This window comes from Coenobita brevimanus, chromosome 101, assembly GCF_032717465.1.
Source record: "Coenobita brevimanus isolate Jiangsu-jjx chromosome 101, ASM3271746v2, whole genome shotgun sequence".
NCBI classification, from domain to species: Eukaryota; Metazoa; Arthropoda; class Malacostraca; order Decapoda; family Coenobitidae; genus Coenobita; species Coenobita brevimanus.
Genome location: NC_137054.1, coordinates 56,869,544 through 56,889,654, shown reverse-complemented (window position 1 = coordinate 56,889,654; position 20,111 = coordinate 56,869,544). Strand labels below are relative to the sequence as shown.

Sequence of the window (20,111 nt, the reverse complement as noted above, 5' to 3'; positions counted from 1 at the left end):
GATATCATGTGCTTTCTAGAGACCAAGTTAAGAGAGGATATTGACATCCATATGGGAGATGGCAAATACAAACTGTGGAGAAGAGACAGAAAAGAAAAAACGGGAGGAGAAGTGATGATAGCGGTGAAGAACAACATCAGTGTGGACAATGTGGAACTGGGAAAGGGTAAGGCTGAAGTGAAAAATATGAAACTAGAAAATGAAGAGAATGGCAAGAGAGACATCGCAGTGGTACACGTTCCCCCTAAGACAAGGGCATGGAAGGACGATGAATATCAGGAGATGTTGTCAGATATGGTTACCTATCTCAAGAAAGTCATTGTGAAAAGCAATAACATAATTATGATGGGGGATTTCAACTGTAAAGAAGTGAACTGGGTGGAATGGGACTTGGAAAGCAATGAACATTCATGGGGCACTATACTGTTAAATATTGCAGTGTGTAATGTAATGACCCAATGGGTCAAAGAGGAGACTAGATTCAGAGGAGACGACATGCCAGCAAGATTAGATGTACTACTAACTAAAGAACCTGATGTAGTTGAAAATTTAAAATATCAGTGTCCTATAGGAAAAAGTGATCATGTGGTCATTGAGTTCCAGATGATAAAAGGGAACATGGTGCCAAGAGATGAGTTTTATAGACAGGGAAGATACAACTATGGGAAAGCAAACTTTACAGGATTGAGGAAATTTTTTGACAACATGGATTGGAGAAAATTCAGAGAAACAAGAGAGACGCAGAGGAAGTGGGATATCTTTCTAGATATCTATAATTCGGGAGTGGAGAAACATGTTCCAAGAGTAAGTGGGAAAGAAAACAGGAAAAAGGATTGGTTTAACAGAAGGTGCATGATAGCAAAAAAAGAAAGGGACATGGCATGGAACAAATGGAGAAAGAGAGGTAATAATAAATCAAAGGATGAATATAAAAGAACTAGAAATGAATATATAAGAAAACGCAGAGAGGAAGAGAGAATCTTTGAAAATGGTATAATTGACAAATGTAGGGAAGAACCCAAATTGTTTTAGATTTGTTAATAGCAAATTGAAACAAAAGGAAGGAATCACCCAACTGAAAGTAGGAGAGGTCTACAAAGACGCGGCAATGCAAGCTGAAATTATGAACAAGTGTTTCGAATCAGTTTTCACAAAAGAAAGGGACTTTGGTGAGGGGGAGGGTGTGACTAGAAATGTAGTGATAAAAGATATAAAAGTGGAAGTGCAGGAAGTTTATAAAGTACTGGAAACTCAAGATGTAAGGAAAGCCCCAGGACCAGATGGAATCTCTACCTGGGTACTGAAAGAGTGTAGAGAACAACTGTCGGATAAGATTCACGATTTAATTGTGTATTCTCTGGAAGAAGGGACAGTGCCTCGGGAATGGAAGATGGCCAACGTGGTACCAATTTATAAGAGAGGAAACAAGGAGGAACAACCCCTGAATTATAGACCAGTGTCCCTGACCAGCGTAGTTGCAAAATTATGCGAGAGAATCCTGAAAGACAGATGGATGAAATATCTGGAGGAGATGAACATATTGGCTGAGAGCCAGTTTGGAATCAGAAGTGGAAGGTCATGTGTTTCCAACTTGTTGAGCTTTTACTCAGAAGTGATTGACATGTTACAGGAGAGAGACAGCTGGTTGGATTGTGTGTATCTAGATCTGGAGAAAGCATATACCCCACAAGCGACTAATGTGGAAATTGGAACACATAGGAGGACTGAAGGGAAACCTGGAGCGTATGTGTGACTTCTTGAGAGAGAGACAAATGAGGACAGTAATAAAGGACAAGATGTCCGGATGGAGGGAAGTAACAAGTGGAGTCCCACAGGTCTCAGTGTTAGCGCCAGTAATGTTCCTGATTTATGTAAATGATATGGTAGACATACCACGTTGAGTACACCGCTTCCCGTCTGATCAGCGAAGTTAAGCAACGTTGGGTCTGGTTAGTACTTGAATGGGTGACCGCCTGGGAACACCAGATGCTGTTGGCATCCCTACGTGTCAAGTGGGGTTGGTGGAGGATTAGTGCTCCTCCCTGTAAAACAATTAACTCTAAGCCCTTGGCCACCCCGTTTGGGATACATGGCGTCTGGCAATGAATGAATGAATATTGTAGATGGAGTGAACAGTTACGCAAGTATGTTTGCTGATGATGAAAAGATCTTGAGGAGAGTAGAAGTCGAGGAAGACTGGAAAATGCTGCAGGAAGACCTGAATTAGATCCAAGGTTGGAGCCAGATGTGGGGAATGAAATTTAATGCAAAAAAATGTAAGATATTGGAAATGGATAAGAGTATCAAGAGGCCATCACTGAATTATATGATGGGTAATGAACCACTCAAAAAAGAGAGAGAAGAGAAAGATTTGGGAGTGCTGGTCCAGGATAGTTTGTCACCGGAAAAACACATTAACAAGGTAGATGGAGAGACATACAATCTCTTGACTAACATACGAGTGGCATTCCATTACATGGATGAGGAAATGATAAAAAAATTTATAGTGGCCATGATCTGCCCCAGGTTGGAATATGCGGCAGTAGTGTGGTCCCCACACAAGAAGTAAGACATAAATTAGATTGAGGGAACAGCAACCAAGATGGTCCCCAGCCTGGCAGATCTGTCCTACGGAGAGAGGCTGGAAAAGCTGGACCTGCCTACACTAAAAGAAAGGAGAGAAAGGGGAGACATGATTGCAATGTTCAGGGCCATGATGGGAATAGATTGAATTGACAAAAATGATCTGTTTGTATGGGATGGGAGAGTAACAAGAGGACATGGAATGAAACTGAAAAAGCCAAGTTGTTTGAAGGATATCAAGAAATATAGCTTTCCATATAGATGCACTGACTTGTGAAACAGCCAGGACAAAGAGATCGTCCAGTCTAAAAACTTAAACGAGTTTAAAGCAAAATTTGACTTAATGAGAAAAAGAGACGGGACCCCACGAGCATAGCTCATTTCCTGTATATCACAACTAGGTAAATACACACACACACACACACACACACACACACACACACACACACACACATTGAGAAACTTTTTTGAAAATGCGGATTGGAGAATTCAGAGAAACGAGAGATACAGAGGAAGTGGGATATCTTTCTAGACCTCTATAATTTGGGAGTGGAAAAATTTGTACCAAGAGTAAGAGGGAAAGAAAACAGGAAAGAGGAGTGGTTTAATAGAAGGTGTATGATAACAAAAAAAGAGAGAGATAAGGCGTGGAACACTTGGAGAAAGAGAGGTAACAACAGAACAAAGGAAGAATATAAAAGAACAAGAAATGAATACACAAGAATACGTAGAGAAGAAGAAAGGAATTTTGAAAAAGGTATAATAGACAAATGCAAGGATGAACCCAAACTGTTTTATAGATTTGTTAATGGCAAACTGAAACAAAAGGAAGGAATCACCAAATTGAAAGTAGAAGGAGAGGTCTTTAAGGATGCGGCAATGCAAGCAGAAATAATGAACAAACGTTTACAGTCAGTTTTCACTAAATAAAAAGAGCTTGTGGAAAGGGAGGGAGTGATTAGAAATGTTCCGGTGATAAAAGATATAAAAGTGGAGGTACAGGAAGTGTATAAATTACTGGAAACTCAAGGTGTAAGGAAAGCCCCAGGACCTGATGGAATTTCTAATTGGGTACTGAAGGAATGCTGAGAACAACTGGCGGATAAAATTCACAGTTTAATTGTATGCTCACTGGAAGAGGGGAAAGTGCCACAAGAATGGAAGAGGGCAAATGTGGTACCAATTTACAAGGGAGGAAACAGGGAAGAACCCCTGAATTATAGACCAGTGTCTCTAACCAGCATGGTCACAAAATTGTGTGAGAGAATCCTGAAAGACAGATGGATAAAATATCTGGAAGAGATGAATATTTTGGCTGAATGTCAGTTTGGATTCAGAAGTGGAAGGTCATGTGTTTCTAACTTGTTGAGCTTTTACTCAAGAGCGATTGACGTGGTACAGGAGAGAGATGGTTGGGTGGATTGTGTGTACTTAGACTTTAGAGAAGGCCTTTGACAAGGTACCTCATAAGAGACTAATGTGGAACCTAGAATATATAGGAGGACTGAGGGGGAAACTTCTGGAATGGATGAGAGACTTTTTGAGAGACAGACAAATGAGGACAGTAATAAAGGATAGGATGTCTGGATGGAGGGAAGTAACAAGTGGAGTCCCTCAAGGCTCGGTGTTGGCGCCAGTAATGTTCCTGATTTACGTAAATGATATGGTAGATGGAGTGAACAGTTATGCAAGTCTGTTTGCTGATGATGTAAAGATCTTGAGGAAGGTAGAGGTTGAGGAGGATTGTAATATACTGCAGGAGGATTTGGATAGGATACACAATTGGAGCCGGACGTGGGAAATGAAATTTAATGTAAAGAAATGTAAAATAGTGGAAATGGGTAAAAGTACCAGGAGGCCATCACTGAATTATTTGTTGGGTAATGAATTAATCACAAAAATGAGAGAAGAGAAAGATTTGGGAGTGCTGGTCCAAGATAGTTTGTCACCAGAAAAGCATATTAACAAGATAGTTGGAGAGACTTATAAACTCTTGACTAACATAAGAGTAGCATTTCATTATATGGATGAGGATATGATGAAAAAATTGATAGTGGCCATGATCCGCCCCAGGTTAGAATATGCAGCGGTAGTGTGGTCCCCACACAAAAAGAAAGATGTAAACAAGATTGAGAGAATACAAAGAACAGTAACCAAGATGGTCCCCAGTCTGACAGACCTGTCATACAGAGAGAGGCTGGAAAAACTGGATTTGCCTTCCTTAGAGGAAAGGAGAAAAAGGGGAGACATGATTGCAGTGTTCAGGACCATGATGGGAGTAGATAAAATTGACAAAGAAGATCTGTTTGTATGGGATAAGAGAGCAACAAGAGGACATGAAATGAAATTGAAAAAGTCAAGCTGCTTGAAGGATTTCAAGAAATGTAGCTTTCCTTACAGAAGTATAGACTTATGGAATAGCCTGGACAAAGAGATTGTCCAGTCTAAAAACTTAAATGAGTTTAAAGCTAAATTTGACTTATTGAGAAACAGCGACGGAAACCAACGAGCATAGTACATTCCGTGTATATCACAATTAGGTATATTAGGTAAATACTTAAATATTTGGAACGACTTAGACAAAGAGGTGGTGCATGAGAAAAACATTCATGTGTGTAAAGGTAGACTTGATAAATGTGGATATGGAGACAGGATAACACAAACATTGCTCAATTCCTGTATACTACAAATAGGTAAATACAAATAGGTAAATACACACACACACACACACGTATGACATTAAGATCAGAATGAGAGAAAGAAGAACTGAGTACGGTTAAAGAAATATCAGTACTGTAGTTATGGAGGGTAACAACGAAGCTCAAGAAGAGATTGAAGAAGTGTCTAGGTTAGGAAAGTACAAGGAAGGAGGGGCGAGGGCATTGAAGGTAAACTTTAAGTCCCAGGTAATGGTAAATGAAATCATCAATAGAACATGGAAATTATCAGACAAAAAGGGGTTCAAAAATGTTTGGAGAAGTGTTTAGGTTAGGAAAGTACGAGGAAGGAGGGGCAAGGCAATTGAAGGTAAAGTTTAAGTCCCAGGTAATGGTAAATGAAATGATCAATAGAACATGGAAATTATCAAACAAAGAGGAGTTCAAAAATGTTTGGATAAGGAGAGATGCAAATGGGGAAGAAAGAGCTAAAATAAAGGAGTTAGTAAAGGAAGCAAAGGGAAAAAATGAACAGAGAATGGAGGAAGAGAAGACAGTGTTTTACTGGAGAGTTATGGATCAGAAATTGAGGAAGTGGTACCGACGGAGAGAAGGAGAGAAGAGGGTATAAAAAACAACAACAAGAATTTGAAAGTGGCATACACTAATGTTGATGGTTTAATATTGGCTAGGCTGGAAATCAATGACTTCTTGAGGGTTCGTGAACCTGATGTTACGTGCTTTGTAGAGACTAAGTTAAGAGAGGATGTTAATGTCCATATGGGAGATGGTAAATACATGCTATGGAGAAGCAGAAAAGAATAAATGGGAAGAGGAGTGAAGAACAACATAAATGTTGATACTGTGGAAATGGGAGAGGGTAGGGCTGAAGTGATAAATGTGAAACTAGAAACTGGAGAGAATGGTGGGAGAGATATGACAGTAGTATATGTTCCCCCTAAGACAAAAGCATGGAATGATGATGAATACCAGGAGGTGTTGTCAGATATGGCTAATTATTTACAGAAAGTAATTGAGAAAAACAGCAATATAATTTTAATGGGGGACTTTAATTGTAAACAGATGAACTGGGAGGAGTGGGACTCGGGAGACGGTTAAGATTCGTGGGGCACTATATTGTTAAATATATCAGTGAACAATGTGATGACACAGTGGGTCAAAGGAGAGGCAAGATTCTGAGGTGAGGACACACAAGCAAGATTAGATTTATTTCTAACCAAAGAACCTAATGTAATAGAATCCTTGAAATATCTTTGTCCTATAGGAAAAAGTGATCATGTGGTCATTGAGTTCCAGATGATAATAGGGAACTCTGTGCCAAGAGGCAAGTTTTATAGGCAGGGAAGATACAACTTTGGGAAAGCAAACTTTACAGGATTGAGAAAATTCTTTGAAAGTGCAGATTGGAGAAAATTCAGGGAAACAGGAGAGATACAGAGGAAGTGGGAAATCGTTCTAGACCTCTATAATTTGGGAGTGGAAAATTATGTGCCAAGAGTAAGGGAGAAAGAACACAGGAAGAAGGAGTGGTTTAATAGAAGGTGTTTGATAGCAAAAAAGAGAGAGGGACATGGCATGGAACAGCTAGAGGAAGAGAGGTAATAACAGAACAAAGGAATAATGTAAAAGTACTAGACATGAATATACAAGGATACGTAGAGAGGAAGCAAGGAATTTTGAAAAAGGTATAATAGACAAATGCAAGGATGAACCCAAACTGTTTTATAGATTTGTCAATGGCAAATTGAAACAAAAGGAAGGAATCACCAAACTGAAAGTAGATGGAGAGGTGTATAAAGATGTGGCAATGCAAGCTGAAATAATGAACAAACGTTTCCAGTCAGTTTTCACCAATGAAAGTGAGTTTGTGGAAGGGGAGGGTGTGACTACAAATGTATTGATGAAAGATATAAAAGTGGAGGTACAGGAAGTGTATAAATTACTGGAAACTCAGGATGTAAGGAAAACCCCAGGACCAGATGGAATCTCAAATTGGGTACTGAAAGAATGCAGAGAACAACTGGCGGATAAGATTCAAGGTTTAATTGTGTGTTCTCTGGAAGAGGGGAAAGTGCCTCAAGAATGGAAGAGGGCAAATGTGGTACCAGTTTATAAGGGAGGAAACAAGGAAGAACCCCTGAATTATAGACCAGTGTCCATAACCAGCATGGTTGCAAAATTGTGTGAGAGAATCCTGAAAGATAGATGGATGAAATATCTGGAAGAGTTGAATATTTTGGCTGATAGTCAATTTGGATTCAGAAGTGGAAGGTCATGTGTTTCCAACTTGTTGAGCTTTTACTCAAGAGCAATTGACGTGCTACAGGAGAGAGATAGTTGGGTGGATTGTGTGTATTTAGATTTGGAAAAGGCCTTTGACAAGGTACCCCATAAGAGACCATTGTGGAAACTAGAACATATAGGAGGACTGAAGGGAAACCTCCTGAAATAGATGAGAGACTTTTTGAGAAACAGACAAATGAGGACAGTAATAAAGGACAGGATGGCTGGATGGAAAGAAGAGACAATTGGAGTCCCCCAGGGGTCTGTGTTGGCACCAGTAATGTTCCTGATTTACATTAATGATATGGTAGAGGGAGTGAACAGTTATGCAAGTCTGTTTGCGGATGATGCAAAGATCCTGATGAAGGTAGAGGCAGAGGAGGACTGTAAAATGCTGCAGGAGGATCTGGATAGGATACATGATTGGAGCCAGAAGTGGGAAATGAAATTCAATGCAAAGAAGTGTAAAATATTGGAACTGGGTAAAAGTACCAAGAGGCCATCACAGAATTATATGATGGGTAATGAACCTATCACAAAAGTGAGAGAAGAGAAAGATTTGGGAGTGCTGGTCCAGGATAGTTTATCTCCTGAAAAATATATTAACAAGACAGTTAGAGGGACGTATAAATTTCTGACTAACATAAGAGTAGCATTTCATTACATGGATGAGATGATGAAGAAATTGATAGTGACCATGATCCGTCCCAGGTTAAAATATGCAGCAGTAGTGTGGTCCCCACACAAAAGGAAAGATATAAACAAGATTGAAAGAATACAAAGAACTGCAACTAAGATGGTCCCCAGTCTGGCAGATCTGTCATACAGAGAGAGGCTGGAAAAGCTGGATTTGCCTTCCCTAGAGGAAAGGAGAGAGAAGGGCGACATGATTGCATTGTTCAGGACCATGATGGGAGTAGATAAAATTGACAGAGATGATCGTTTTTATGGGATAAGAGAGTAACAAGAGGACACGGAATGAAACTGAAGAAGCCAAGCTGCTTGAAGGATATCAAGAAATATAGTTTTCCTTATAGATGTATAGACTTATGGAATAACCTGGACAAAGAGATCGTCCAGTCTAAAAACTTGAATGAGTTTAACCCTCCCCATCCCGACGTTTTCTGGGCATTGGTACGCCTCACTCCCGACATTTTTGGACCTTTTTTTTTTTTTTTTTTTTTTTTTTGGCTCAAACATCCGCTTTTAGTGAGAAACATCGAAAATTCATAGAGAAATCGCTCACCTGAGGTTTAAAATACTCGATTTAGGTACGTGTACTTCCTTACCTGACTGGGTTTTCTAACAGGCTGGCACCAAAGAAAATTAGTTCTATGGGAGGATAACTATTTTATCCACTCATAAACAGTATTTATTTACTTACTTGGTACGAATTTATATGTAGTACAAGAGTATATTGGTTTTCAAACAGTAATATAGGCATTATAAGCATTGTTTCACTCACTAAATCACCATTCATGACCTTTTTTTCCCACATTACCTGATCATCATTTCTGACTGTTTCTTCCTCTAATGCTATGTAAACTTTGTCCTCCACATTTTCATCGATTGGGGAATCACTCTGGCCCTGAATGTCTTTATTGGCCAGGTCACTGGTAACAGGTGAATTGCTGAGACAATGGCGTGCAGGGAGGGGGGGAGAGGTTATGCGGTGTAAGGCATTGTCCCTGCTTGGCATCTTGTAGAGGAATAGAGGAAGGTGTCCTGTGTATACGTGCCAAAAATCACCCGCGAAAATTGAAAATTGTGCAAATTAGGGACCTAGCAATGTTGCTGCGTTAATTCACGTCGCCGGGACATGAGTGCACATCATGTGTGGACGCTAATTCACGTCGCCGGGACAGTGCGGGTTATAGCAAAATTTGACATTGAGAAACAGAGACGGGACCCCACGAGCGTAGCTCATTTCCTGTATACTGTATCACAACTAGGTAAATACACACACACACACACACACACACACACACACACACAGGGAGTCAATCGAGGCAGACGTGCGACATCGGCGCTCCGCACCGAACCAACACGGCCAGTGGCATTACCTAAATTAGTATCTTTGTATGAGTTAGGCTTTGTACCAGGTTAGACTAAATGATTTTTCATTATTAAAAGGAAAAATATAATAAGTTTAAACAAGACTTGTTCAAACAGGAAAGAGAACCAAGACGAAAGAATGTGCTGAGTCAGCTGAGGTTTTTTTAGACTACAGCAACATGGGGATTGTAAGTACATACTCTGTACTTTTAGTATTGCAAAATGGATACATGCTTTAGTAAAGCAAATTTGGAAAAGAAAAGGGATAAAGGTAAAAAGCAAAATGATGATTTCTACCAAGAACTGGTTGAAGTGGAGACTCACAGTAGACTGGTTGAACGTGTACACAAACTAGAAATGGCTCTCAAAAATGAAATTGATGAAATAAAGAAGCAGATGCACTTGCAAAAGGAAGAAATAGAGAAACTAGGAAGGGAGGCCAACAAGAAAGACACAACCATCAGTGAACTAACAGTGGAATTGAGTACACTTAGGAAGAAAATGAGTGAAATGGCAAGTATAGTAGTCAATCACGAGAGTGTTATGGAAGAGTTCAGAAATGACACAGAGACAATTAGGCAAGTAAGCAGTCTTATAGACCAGAGCAGTGATATTGAGGAGAAGATAACACAGGTGAATGAAGCTGTGCAAAGCTACAAAAATGATGTGGAAACCACGTATGCTGAAATGGTGAAAGTAAAGAAAGACTTAGAAACAAGGGTGGAGGAAAAAAGCATTAAAAAGGAAGTGAAAAGAATAATCCAAAACAATCCAACGTTAGTCAGAGATTCAGTAGATATGAACAAATCTATAGTAATCACTGGTATAGAAGAGGAAGAAGTAAAAAACAAGATCACAAGAGACAAAAAGGAGATGGCAAATGTAATGAGCTTGCTGAAAGAAGTATCAGAGGAAATCTGTAGTAAAGACATAGAGGAACACAAAAGGTTAGGGAAATACGAGAAAAGCAAGACAAGACCTCTAAAGGTGACTTTCCAGAGTGTAAACACTGTGGAAGAGATACTAAAAAATGCAAAGAATCTTATGGAAAAAGAGGAGTTCAAAAATGTATAGATAAAAAGATGCCTAACACAGGAGGAACTGGAATTACTGAAAGAGAAAAGGGAGGAAGCAAAAACAAAAAATGAGGGAAGATCAGAAGAGGAGAAGAAGAAATTTTTTTACAAAGTAATAGGATTGTAGGTACGAAAGTGGTACACAAACAGGAGGGAATAAAAAGGAGGACGGTAGTAGAACCATGTCATGACAAGTATATAAACAATATGATAAAGTTGATGTACTCAAATGTGGATGGAATGGTATCTAAATTACTGGAGATGAATGATTATGTCAGAGAAAATGAACCACAAATAATGTGCCTAACTGAAACAAAATTAACACCAAGGATATCCAATGACATACTAAACTTAGAGGAACACAATATATGGAAAAGAGACAGAAATTTAAGAAAAGGAGGAGGAATTATAATATTAACTAAGAAAAATCTAAAAGTCAATGAAATAAAACTAGATATACCATCACAAGTAGAACTGATTGCAGTAGAGATCAACACATCTGAAGGTAAAGTAATTGTAGCCAATTTGTACATGCTACCCAGATCAAACACATGGGAAAGAGATGAATATGAGGACCTGGCAGAGAGTACAGTTCAGAGTTTAAGATCATTACTACATAAAATGGAAGAGAAATCAGAAAGAATTATACTAACAGGGGATTTTAATACAAATATAAATTGGAATACTCTAGATATAATTAGCCAAGAAAGCTGTTGGGACCAGATGCTCCTGGGTCTCGTGCAAGAGTTTTTCGTAAAGCAACATGTGAGGGAAACCACTAGAAAAAGAGGACTTGATGTACCTTCAGTGCTAGATCTAATATTTACTAGGCAAGAAAATGATATTGACAGTTTAATATATCACCCTCCACTCGGCAAAAGCGATCATGCAGTACTAAATTATAACTTCAGGATAGCATATGACATAGTAAACAGCAATGACAGTTACAAAAAGAGCCTAAACTATAAAAAGGGAAGTTATCAAGACATAAAGAAGTATTTCTTAGAAGTTGATTGGGAAAATGAGCTTAGAGGACAAGATTTAAATACTGTATATAAAAAATTCTGTGAATTTTATGAAATAGGAGTCCAGAAGTACATCCCACAGCACAAAGAAGCAGATAAGAAAATACAGAAATGGTTCAATACAGAATGTAAAAAATAAAAAGAAAGAAGAGATTTGTTGTGGAATAGATACAGAAGACACAATAGTGAAAGGGCGTATAATAATTACAAACAGGCAAGAAACGATTATACAAGAATAAGGAGGGAAGCCCAAAAACAGTTTGAGGAGGATATAATAAATAAAAGTAGTGATCAGTCAAAGCTGTTTATAGCTATATCAGAAGGAAAACCAAAGTAAAAGATTACGGACGATGGAATCACTTATACACAAGAGAAAGATATTTGTGAAGCACTAAACAAGAATTTCCAATTAGTTTTTACAGAAGAAAAAAATTTTGAGAGGGACTATGTGGAACATGCATGTCCACACATACTACCAGATATACAAATAGCAGAAAAAGTAATACAGGATGAGTTAAGTAGATTAGACAGAGGAAAAGCAAGTGGTCCTGATGAAATTTCTTGTTGGGTACCACGAGAATGTGCAAAGGAGTTAAGTAAACCATTATTTTTAATTTTCAAGAAATCCTTGAGTCAAGGTAAATTACCTGATATTTGGAAAAAAGCAAATATTGTCCTCTTATTCAAGAAAGGAAATAGACAAAATCCACTCAATTACCGACCAGTATCACTGACCAGTGTTGTAAGCAAGGTATTAGAAAAGCTTATAAGAAAAGCTTGGGTAAATCATCTAGAAGAACACAGTATGATAACAGAAAGACAGTTTGGTTTCAGAAAAGGAAAATCATGTGTTAGTAATCTGTTGAGCTACTATGACAGAGTAACAAACACAATACAGGAAAGGGAAGGATGAGTGGACAGTATCTATTTAGATTTCAAGAAAGCTTTTGACACAGTACCACACCAAAGACTTTTATGGAAACTGTACCATCAAGGAGGAATTCGAGGCAAACTGTTTTGTTGGATGCAAGACTTTCTCATAAAAAGAGAAATGAGAACAGTACTAAGAGGAAACTACTTATCATGGAAAGAAGTGACTAGTGGAGTACCACAGGGTTCAGTGCTGGCACCAATCATGTTTTTAGTGTACATAAATGATATAAACAGTAACACTGGAAATGAGAGCTATCTGAATATGTTTGCAGATGATGCAAAAATAGAAAGGAGAATTACTAACACAGACTCTTGTAAAGAGCTACAAGAAGAATTAAATAAACTTCATGAATGGAGTAGTACATGGCAAATGGAATTCAATGTGGACAAGTGTCATGTAATCAAGTTTGGTAAAAGTGGAAAAAGACCTGATTGGGATTATAAGTTAGGAAATAAAACCCTATACACATTAGGAAATAAAACCCTATACACATCAGAAAGAGAGAAAGACCTAGGTGTGATTGTCAATAACAGACTATCTCCAGCTGACCACATCAGCGAGAAGGTACGGAACATGTATACACTGCTTGCCAATATGAGAATAGCATTCACATACATAAATGAAGACATGCTAAGAAGGATAATAACATCATTCATTAGACCAACCCTGGAATATGCATCAGTAGTCTGGAGTCCTCATCTCAAAAAGCACATTGACAAGATTGAAAAAGTTCAAAGGGCCACTACAAGATGGATACCAAGCTTAAGGGACCTAAGCTACGAAGAAAGACTAAATAAACTGAATCTACCAACACTACAGGAGAGAAGGAAAAGAGGTGACATGATAATGCTATATAAGTGCATATCAGGGAAGGAGAAAATATACATAAATGATTACTTAACATATGGAGAAGCATCAGCAAGAGTACACTGCAAAAAACTGCATAAGAAGAGAGGTGATAAAGACGTAAGGAAATTCAGTTTCCGAAACAGAGCAATTGATCAATGGAATGCACTATCGAATGAAATAGTGTGTGCCAAAACAATTCACAGATTTAAGGATATGTACGATAAATATGGTTTAAGACATGGGACAGTACGAGCTTGACTCATTCCTGTAAAGATACAATTAGGTAAGAATTAGGGTAGGTAAGAACACACACACGCACACACACACACACATACATACAGACACACACACACTGAAAAACAGAGACATAAACACACCCAGACACAGGCACGGATGCACGCAAACACCCAGTGCCTGAGGCCTGGGATGGCCGTTGTTAATGTTTTTGTTTTATTGTCAACGTTATAATGCAGTAATTTCTTGCAGGAGCGTGTTCATAGTCATATTATATACTTTTTACATATCCTAGTGTTTTATATTTGTGTATTAGTAATGTGACTATGAGTGTAAAGTATGAGGTTAGCTTGAGATGTACCTGCCAGTTAAGAATGACGAGTGGGGGGCTGGGAGGGGTAGGGGTATGGGGGAGGGTTGGGGGCTGGGGTAGAGGCGGGTGGAGCTCGTTTGGTCCCCCCCTCCCTTCTTCCCTGGGTATATGGGGGTATGAAGTTGGTACTCCTGAGTAGAGATTAGTGATTGTGAATGTTCACTACAATACACACAAAAAGACAGGAAGAGAAATTGTACAGGACTGAACACAAACCAGCAAACATTACCAAAAATTATTAAAAAGAAAAATTTAGTGTATGTTACAGGCCAAAATAATTTTGAAAACTTGGCTGCGTACACTGGTTTATCCTGTACTGCACAGAAGTATCTATACCTATTGCCAGACGCCATAATCCCTTAAGGGGTGGCCATTTGACTTTGAGTTATTTGTTTTAACGGGAGGGGCACTTACCCTCCACCAACCCACTTGTTGACACATAGGGAGCACTTATGGTTTGGTTATATGGTTACCACTCAGTGTCGGAAATGGTTTCTTGGCTTACAGGAAACCATTTGGGCTGTCACTCAATGTAAAGCCACCTGTAATGAAAAGAAAAGCAATAAGAAGTGACAGGAAAAATGTGAGAAATACAGTCACTACTCGTTTTACTTTGATTCAGTGTACAATAATTCGCTACAACGATAATAGAAAAGTTCCACCCCAAAATCCAATTTACAATAAATTTCCTGCTATAACGATATTGCCATCAGAAAATTTCATACAAAGCACCAGGCACACGCAAGGTGACCATCGCTTGTCTCAGGCAAGATGGTGGCCCCAGCGTGCAGAACATTGTTTTGGTTCAGTTGCAGTCCCGCCACCCCTTCAAAGCCTTGTCTTTTTCACTCGTTCATGTGTGCCCCCCAGCTATCCTCATCTCTCAGCCAAGCATCTTGCTACTGTAGGCATATACATCGTGTAGCTCTAGGCCAACATTGCGCAAGTGTGTTTGTTGTTGCAGTGATTTACTGTACGTGAGTAACGCTGCCTGTATTGGTGTGGTAGTGTTTGTTTTGGTCTTGGAGACAACTTGAACCAACGCAGGAAGTAATCAAGGTGGGTTGTCATTTTTGTTTCAGGCTTGGGTAGGTGACTTTGGGAAGTTGAGTTGATGGAACCCCCCCTTTTATAATGTGTTTCAATCTCCCGATATACGATAAAATCATTATACGGTGAGGTATAATCTGACGCAACCCCATCGTAAAACGAGTAGTGACTGTAGGAAGAGAGGAGGGCAGGCACAGAAAATGAATGATAAAGGCTAAGGAAGAAGTAGGCAAACTACATCAAGTGAGTGGATGATGGTCGCCACCTAATCAAGAATTCTAGGGGGACGACCGGTATCCGGAATATTTTCGACCCCATGCCGGATCGAACTTGCGTTCCGGTTATATGAATATGCCGATGCATTGGATGCTGGTTAATCGAGCTTTTATTGTACATCTGTAGTGTATGTCTGAAAAATTTTCCCTTTATTATGTCACTAAGGGTAAAAAAATGTCAAGGTATGAGGGAGTACCACCCATATATAATTTTTCCCATAGATTATGTATTCACAGTGCCTGATTTCATAATGCACGAGGACCAGGACCGCCCATCCACTCGTGCACTGTGGGCGCTTACTGCATATATATACATATATATATATATATATATATATATATATATATATATATCATGAGCCGTTTGAGTATCCACTGCAGGACTGGCCTATCCCGACCGAGGTTGGGACAATACAGCCAATGTATCTCTACCAAGTGGCTTAGGCTGTCTGGTAGAGATTGTATGTAGGGTGAGAAGTGCTTGTAAGTGTAATTGTAGTGTTGGAGTGGCTTTGGATGTGTGTGTAGTCTGTGAACCAAGTGTAATCGGCCCACGCAAGCCGACTGGGTGCAAGCATACTTTACAGTAAGCAACACTGGTTCAACCACAGCACCCCTTGTGTCCGCCAATGCAGTACGTGGCCGGATGAACACTCCCAAAGTTTATTACCCTGGTGGGGCGCGAACCCTGGTCCACCCGTTTATGAAACGCACACTGTACCACAGAGGCTCCATATATTTATGCAATAACCTCTCAACTAACATGAGTTTAAACAGCACATTTTTGTTTTAACATGAGCAGATATTTAAGGAGATATGTTTAACTAACAAGGGTTTCTCGATTTAACGCGACTTTACACGTATGTGATGTTTTCAGATTAGCCACGCGCACCTTGGACAGTCCCGAGCTGATAGACCATCTCGGGGATGGTTTAATTTATTCAGTTGAAAATATATATATATATATATATATATATTGTACTTATTTCATTATGGTAAATTAAGTCTTTACATATCAGGACAGCAGAGCGAGGAGGGGGAGCGGCGGGAGGTTGGGGAGGGCTGGAGGTTGGAGAGTGAGGTGAGGAGGGACAGCAGCAGATGACAAGTGTTGCATAGATGAAGTGATGCTGTGTGTTGTTATTGTTTGTGACCTACTTACAATAATGAAAATGTTGCTTTTACTGTATTGTTTCTATGACCTACTAGTGCATTGATAATGTTGAGGAAATTTCATTATGCTATGAAAGAAGCAAAATTAAAAAAAAAAAATCCACGTAAAAAACGTAAACAGTACTGTATGTATGTGGGGAGAAGTAAACAATGCTTCGGCCCAACTAGGGCTCAAATGTTGTTTACTTTTCCCCAAATATATTGTTTTTGTTTTTTATGTGGATTTTCTTTCAAATTAATATTGTTGCTTTTAAGTTTAGAGTAGCATAACTTCCCAAATGGGTAGACTTTCCCAGAGTCTAGGAACTTAACCCCCAATATTACCATTGCTTATGGGAAAATTATGATTAAATAACGCTTTTTTAGATAGCGCGACCTCTCCAGGAACATAACCCTCACGTTATTTGAGAACTTACTTTTATACATATATATATATATATATATATATATATATATACACACAGTTCTTCCCCACAGTGTGCGAGTTCAGAGTACGTGATCCTTATTGTACACGAGGACCTATTTTTTATCAAATTTTAGTGAATTTTTTAATAGTGACACGAATTGAACTCGTAGTAGGCGAGACAGCAGGAATGAGTGGCCCAAATCCGGGGTTTACCCTGAGTATGTGACATTGCCACCCCCAAGAAGCACCAACCATCAGTGATGGAGAGTGGAGACTTGTCAATGAGCAATTTCCTGGGGAGGATCAAGAGGATGATGCTATATCTGAGGTGTCAGAAATAGACTTTGAAGGGTTTATGAACAAAGTGAGTGCATTAGCTAGTGAAAGTGTTGAAAGTGCTGGTGACTAGAGTGGTTAGGAAGATGGTGTGTCAAGTGGTGCAGGAGTTGCACGCTAGGGTTCCGAGACAACTTGCCATCAAGTCAATTCGCTGTCAGACAATTCCCCGTCAAAAAATGGACGATTCCCTGTCAGTATACTTACTATTAGTTAATCAATACTTTAATAACCGTATTTCAGGGGGATTCATTTAAGTCAGTGTTCAATAGCGTAGGCTTTGGATATTACTTATTAGTTGCACCTTTGGTCAATATTGACTAAAGGTGCAACTAATAAATACTATCCAAAGTCTACTCTATTGAACATAGACTGTGATGGTTATTAAAATATTGATTAATTAATATTGCTTAAACTGTATTTATAGAATGACGGGGAATTGTCCAGGGTGCGAATTGTCCTGATGGGGAATAGTCCATGGCGAACTGACTTGACGGCAAATTCTCTTCTTCACCACTCAACACACCACTTGCCTCACCACTGTCATCACCAGCACTTTCGACACTTTCACTAGCTAATGCATTCACTTCATCATAAACCCTTCAAAGTCTATTTCTGACACCTCAAACATTGCATCATCCTCTTGATCCTCCCCAGGAAATGGGTCACAGAAAGTCTCCACTCTCCATCACTGGTGGTTTAATTAACTTGCTTCTTCCTCGGTGTAGTCGCCTCTGAATTATTCTAGTGTCACCCATAGCTGTTTTCGTTAATGACAGCGAATTGTCTTGTTATTGTTGTGACGACGAATTGACTTGATTCCAAATTGTCCCGAAACTGAGCGGTGCAGGAGACAATTCACCTGTTGTGCTCTTGGGTTAAGGTGAGCAGCCATATTCTTGTTGGTATAGTTAAGCCATATCCTTGTTGATTTACCTAGTAAAGCCATAATCTTGTTGGTTTACTTTAACATAGGTAATATGTCTTAGATAGTATCCCTATACAGTACAATACTTAGGCATGAAAGGAGTCTCATGGGTTGCCCATGAAGAGGGTGCTGCCCATATGTAATTTTTTCCATAAGTTTTTGTATTTAGAGTACATAAATTCCTAGTACGCGCCATCCTCTGCCGCCCATATAGGCGCGTACTAGGGTGATGAACTATATATATCTATATATATATGTATATATATATATATATATATATATATATATATATATACCTGTATATATATATATATATATACAGGTATATATATATATCTATCTATATATATATAGATATACAGTAATCACTCTAATATCCGGACGCCCAATAACCGAACATCCCCACTAACCGAACCTTATCGTCCTGGGATCCAACATTCCCAAAATGGTCCGAAAACCCAAAAAAATTTAAAAAAAAAAAATCGATTTTTTGCCGTCCGTAATTTGAACTTGCCACGCGCGCCGCGGGAGAGCATTGTTTTGGTTCGCCATTCCTCCGATGTCCGATAGAGCGCCACTGCATCCTCCCCACTTCCCGCCTGTCTCTCACCGCGACTGGACCTACGCTCTTCGCAATGGCTGCCCACGTGCTCGCTTTTGTGGTGGTGCCATACTTGCTGCAAGGCCTCCTGCTGCTCTCTGCCCTCCTCTTAGTGTGTGTGATGATGTCCCCGCCACCTAAGAAAAGGAAGAGAGTGGTGTTGACTCTGGAAAAGAAGAGGGAGATATTGGAGATAGTTGATGCGGGTTGGTCTTCTTCACGCATTCTCCGCGAGTTTAACCTGGCCCGGTCGACTTTGTTCGATATCAAACGTTCCCGAGACAAACTCATGCAGTACACGGCTGACTTCTCATCGAGAAGCAAACGCAACGTGGAAAGGAAGGTTATGTTTACCCCCAAGTTTGCAGAAATCGACCGATCCACGTTGATTTGGTACCGACAGCAACGTGCAGCTGGTGTGATGGTACGTGGAACGGAGCTGAAGGCTGCTGCTGAAAAGTTTGCAAGGCTTCACGACGCCCTAGACTTCAAGGCATCCGAGGGTTGGCTCTTCGCGTTCAAGTTGCGACATGGCCTTACTAACCGTAAAGCACATGGCTAAGCATTGGACGCTAACGAGGATGAAGTTGACGAGTTTCGGCACAAGGTGAAAGGCTTGATCGACAGGGAGGGCCTCACTGTCGGTCAAGTCTATAACGCAGACGAAACTGGCCTATTCTATCGCTCGGTGCCAACGAACACTCTAGCCGATGAGACGGAGAAGCGTGTACCTGGCCGCAAGCTTTCTAAGGAACGGATATCTGCTTTGTGTTATGCCAGTGCTAACGGCATGCACCGGCTTAAGCCCGTTGTTGTTGGCCGTGCAAAGCAGCCTTGGTGCCTTCGTGGGGTGATGGATGTCCTTCTTGTCGTATGGTACCATTCTTTGAAAGCATGGTTCACAGCTGTGATTTTCAAAGACTGGTTTCACCGTCACTTCGTCAAGGAGGTCATCCAGTACCAGACGAAGACACTGGGAATCCCTCGCAACCAGGTAAAGGCTCTCCTTCTGCTCGACAATGCACCTGCCCACCCGTGCGACAAGGACTTGGTTGCTGAGAATGGCCGTATTAGGTGCATGTTTCTGCCACCTAATACGACTGCTCTCATTCAACCCATGGACCAAGGAGTGATCGTGGCAACAAAGCGCCTGTATCGTCGGAAGTTCCTGGACGAGGTGATGGTTGTTCTCGATGACGAGGATGAGCGCAGGGAAGGACGTGACACTCGAGGCAAGCGGACTTTGGAAAAC

General features: G+C 40.0%; 1 protein-coding gene and 1 pseudogene across 1 annotated transcript in view; both read left to right on the top strand.

The window, feature by feature from the left end:
* LOC145415103 (putative aarF domain-containing protein kinase 5) overlaps nucleotides 1-20,111 on the top strand; it is a 443,740-nt gene that overhangs the window by 132,103 nt on the left and 291,526 nt on the right. The gene's annotated exons all lie outside the window — the stretch shown is intronic.
* On the top strand, nucleotides 1,880-1,998 carry LOC145415175 (5S ribosomal RNA; annotated as a pseudogene).